This window comes from Aedes albopictus, chromosome 3 (genome assembly GCF_035046485.1).
Source record: "Aedes albopictus strain Foshan chromosome 3, AalbF5, whole genome shotgun sequence".
NCBI lineage: Eukaryota > Metazoa > Arthropoda > Insecta > Diptera > Culicidae > Aedes > Aedes albopictus.
The window spans coordinates 288,223,927-288,229,228 of NC_085138.1; positions in this window are offsets into that span (position 1 = coordinate 288,223,927).

The following is a 5,302-nucleotide window of genomic DNA, read 5'->3' on the forward strand; positions in this document are numbered from 1 at the left end:
TAGGGTAAATCGCCAATTGTTACACACCTTAAAAACTCGTCAATTGTTGCACATCTCATAAGCAAAGCATGGAGTCTGCAACTATTAGCAAGTTTTCAAGGTGTGCAATAATTGACGATTCATTCTAAGTAACCGTGAAAAAGACCAGCGCTCACGGTTCCTACTCTATATGAGGGTGGTCATGCATATAATTTTCGCTTATACAGTAAAACCTCCATGAGTCGATATTGAAGGGACCATCGACTCAAGGAAATATCGAGTAGTGGAACAAAAATCCTTTGGGAAGTTTTTCGGGGGGACCATCGTAGTAACCCAGAAATTATTTTTCAGTATGGAAAAATTTACCTCCATGAGTCGATATCGAGTCAAAGAACATCGACTCATGGAGGTTCGACTGTAGCATGGTGAATCCGTTAATTTGATACCTATTTCCCACCCAAAAGCGCTTATTGTATTGCATAAAAATATGTTCAATCTTGTTTTGTAATTTTCGAATAGAAAGAAATAAAGAATATTTTTTTTGCTTCACGGAGCCGAAGTTTTTTGTTTTGTGGTTTTGGTTACCAACTGATTTTTATACAGTCATACCTCGGTATAACGTAGCCTCGACTCGATATTACGTAACTCAATATAACGTAACTTTTACCTCGATATAACGTAACTTTTTTATGGTTCCAATGTTTTGCTATTTTAATAATAAGTGGGATTCACGGAATAGACTTTATGATATTACGCTCCTCCTGGAACCAAGTCTGCTAGCCAGTTTAGCGTTATACGAACAATTTCGCAGTTATATGATATAGTTTTCGGTGTCAGCAATTTTGTTTAGCTGCTAACTGCAACATGTTTACGTTTCACTTAACGAATGAAGTTGAGTAACTGCAACGCCTGACAGATGTCATCAAGCCATCAACTGACGTAAAATGAACGTGACTGTTCATAGGCCAGAGAAAATTATTCACCTAGCGTGAATGACGATAAAGCATCAGTTACTTTTGCATTTTGTTATACAGTAAAACCTCCATGAGTCGATATTGAAGGGACCATCGACTCAAGGAAATATCGAGTAGTGGAACAAAAATCCTTTGGGAAGTTTTTCGGGGGGACCATCGTAGTAACCCAGAAATTATCTTTCAGTATGGAAAAATTTACCTCCATGAGTCGATATCGAGTCAAAGAACATCGACTCATGGAGGTTCGACTGTATGAAGATCCTGCTTTTTCTCTTCGTTTAATTCATCCACATTCATTGAATTCCTCCAGCCTATTAGGGCAAACATGAAACATCATTTTGACGTTTGGCGGTGCGATAACTCCAAATTTGTTGAACTTCCCGGATTTACAGGTAAGAAGCATTGCAGTTAAACCGTTTGCACAGACCGAACGACTACTGTACTTATCTTGACATATCATTCCTACTGAAGCATAGCCTTCAAGCTCCAAAAGACATGACAGTAGACAGCAGTGGAAGCAAATTCGGTTTCATGCGATACTGCGAGTTATAACGCCGGGGCAAGTCCGCCTTGTCTTAGAAGAACCCTGCAGAAAATTGCTTAAGAAATGCTTTGATAAATCTCTAGAGAAATTTCTTGATAAATTTCTGGCGAAATTTCGTGGTATATCCCCCGGATGAATTTCCACCAAAATATGCAAAGGTATTCTTGGTATAATTCCTAAAGGAATTCGTGAAATAATCACATGAAGAATTAATGTAGAAATGCCACGTGAAATACCAACGGGAATTTCTGGAGGGACTCAAAGCAAACTTCTAGAGGAACCACAGCGAGAATCTATGGAAAAGGCGAAATTCCTGAAGGAATCATTAAAAGAAGTGCTTTAAAAGAAAATGAGGTATCCCTGGAGTAATTTAGCAGGGTTTCCTGGAACCAGCAATCTTTGATTGAATCTCTGAAGAAATTCCTAGTGGTTTTTGCCGAAACCCTAGCATGAGTTTTCGGAAGATTTTCCGGTGAAATCCCTGGAAAAAAATTACTTATGACATGTGCAACAATTGACGAGTTTTTTAAGGTGTGTAACAATTGGCGATTTACCCTAGATGATGGATATATAACATTAAAAAGATAGAGCAGTTGCATGCCTAGTTTTGGCACCTTGGTCAAAATTGTTCTCAAAACAGGTTGCTTCAATTCAAAGTCCAGTAGCCGCAGGATGGCCAGGGAGGTCACTGGTCATTTTCATGGTTACTAAGATGATGGATATGGAAAATCAGGAAGATAGAGCCGTCGCAAGCCTTGTTTTGGCGTCAAAGCCAAAATGTCCACGAATGGGGAAATGGACAACTGTTTTCCTTGCAGAAATATATGCTATTTTAGAATGTGCATCTGTATGTCTAAAACGAGGATACAGGCATACGCGAATATGCATATTCTCAGATAGTCAAGCGGCTTTGAATGCGCTAAAGTCATTCATATGCCAGTCCAAACTGGTGTGGGAATGTATAGGACTGTTGAAAAAGTTGTCTGCTATGAACCAGGTTAATCTGTACTGGGTTCCAGGTCATTGTGGAATAGATAGTAATGAAAAAGCTGATTCATCTACTAGAGAAGGTTCAGGTGTTCAATTCATGGGGCCTGAACCTTTCTGTGGCGTTTCTAAATGTGAAATACAGTTGGAAATAAAAAAATGGGAACATCAAATGATACTGTCGAATTGGATTGCAACGAAAAATGCAAGGCAGTCAAAACTGTTTATAAAGCCAAATAGTAAAATTACAGAGAAATTACTAAATCTAAATAAAAAATCTCTGAGCATAATCATTGGGCTCTTCACAGGACATTGCCAGGCCAGATATCATTTGAAAAAGATTAGCCGGTATCAAACTGATATCTGTCGTTTTTGTAACTGTGAAATTGAGACCTCAAAACATTTATTATGTGACTGTCCAGTATTAATTGTGCATAGAAGGCAATATTTCAACAAGGAAGTCGTAAGTCCTTTTGAAATTTGGCTGGAACATCCCTATTTAGTTGTAGAGTTCATTCTTAGAATTATACCAGATTGGGCAACTTTGCATCCTCAGCAAACGACGGTTACCCTAAATGGTGACTCGTCATCTGTATGAATGCAAAATTAGACAGGGGTATACCACAATAGATCACAATAATGGTCGCAGTGGTTCAAATCCCAACAAAAAAAAGGCAAAGTCCAGTGGCCACGGGATGGCCAGGTAGGTCACTGGTCCTTTTCATGGTTACTAAGATGATGGATATGGGAAATCAGGAAGATAGAGCCGTCGCAAGCCTAGTTTTGGCGTCAAAGCCAAAATGTCCACGAAACTGATTCCTCCAGGGCACATTTCAGTGGCCACGGTTTGGCCAGGGAGGTCACTGGTCATTTTCATGGTTACTAAGATGATGGATATGAAAAATCATGAAGATAGAGCCGTCGCATGCCTTGTTTTGGTGTCATGATCAAAATGTCCTCGAAATAGGTTCCTCCAGGACACATTCCGGTGGCCACGGGTTGGCCATGGAGGTCACTGGTCATTTTCATGGTTACTAAAATAATGGATATGGAAAATCATGAAGGTAGAGCCGTCGCATGACCAGTTTCAGTGTCATGGTCAAAATGTCCTCGTAACAGGTTCCTCCAGGGCACATTCCGGTGGCCACGGGTTAGCCAGGGAGGTCACTGGTCATTTTCATGGTTACCAAGATGATGGATATGAAAAATCATGAAGATAGAGCCGTCGCATGCCCAGTTTCAATGTCATGGTCATAATGTCCTCGAAACAGGTTTCTCCAGGGCACATTCCGGTAGCCACGGGTTGGCCAAGGAGGTCACTGGTCATTTTCATGGTTACTAAAATAATTGATTTGGAAAATCATGAAGATAAAGCCGTCGCAAGCCTAGTTTTGGTGTCATTGTCAAAATGTCCTCGAAACAGGTTCCTCCCGGCCCCGGGCACATTCCGGTGGCCACGGGTTAGCCAGGGAGGTCACTGGTCATTTTCATGGTTACCAAGATGATGGATATGAAAAATCATGAAGATAAAGCCGTCGCATGCCCAGTTTCAGTGTCATGGTCATAATGTCCTCGAAACAGGTTCCTCCAGGGCACATTCCGGTGGCCACGGGTTGGCTAGGGAGTTCACTGGTCATTTTCATGGTTACTAAAATAATTGATTTGGAAAATCATGAAGATAGAGCCGTCGCAAGCCTAGTTTTGGTGTCATGGTCACAATGTCCTCGTAACAGGTTCCTCCAGGGCACATTCCGGTGGCCACGGGTTAGCCAGGGAGGTCACTGGTCATTTTCATGGTTACTAAGATGATGGATTTGAAAAATCATGAAGATAGAGCCGTCGCATGCCCAGTTTCAGTGTCATGGTCATAATGTCCTCGAAACAGGTTCCTCCAGGGTACATTCCGGTGGCCACGGGTTGGCCAAGGAGGTCACTGGTCATTTTCATGGTTACCAAGATGATGGATATGAAAAATCATGAAGATAGAGCCGTCGCATGCCCAGTTTCAGTGTCATGGTCATAATGTCCTCGAAACAGGTTCCTCCAGGGCACATTCCGGTGGCCACGGGTTGGCCAAGGAGGTCACTGGTCATTTTCATGATTACTAAAATAATTGATTTGGGAAATCATGAAGATAAAGCCGTCGCAAGCCTAGTTTTGGTGTCATGGTCAAAATGTCCTCGAAACAGGTTCCTCCCGGCCCCGGGCACATTCCGGTGGCCACGGGTTAGCCAGGGAGGTCACTGGTCATTTTCATGGTTACCAAGATGATGGATATGAAAAATCATGAAGATAAAGCCGTCGCATGCCCAGTTTCAGTGTCATGGTCATAATGTCCTCGAAACAGGTTCCTCCAGGGCACATTCCGGTGGCCACGGGTTGGCTAGGGAGTTCACTGGTCATTTTCATGATTACTAAAATAATTGATTTGGAAAATCATGAAGATAGAGCCGTCGCAAGCCTAGTTTTGGTGTCATGGTCACAATGTCCTCGTAACAGGTTCCTCCAGGGCACATTCCGGTGGCCACGGGTTAGCCAGGGAGGTCACTGGTCATTTTCATGGTTACTAAGATGATGGATTTGAAAAATCATGAAGATAGAGCCGTCGCATGCCCAGTTTCAGTGTCATAGTCATAATGTCCTCGAAACAGGTTCCTCCAGGGCACATTCCGGTGGCCACGGGTTGGCCAAGGAGGTCACTGGTCATTTTCATGGTTACCAAGATGATGGATATGAAAAATCATGAAGATAAAGCCGTCGCATGCCCAGTTTCAGTGTCATGGTCATAATGTCCTCGAAACAGGTTCCTCCAGGGCAC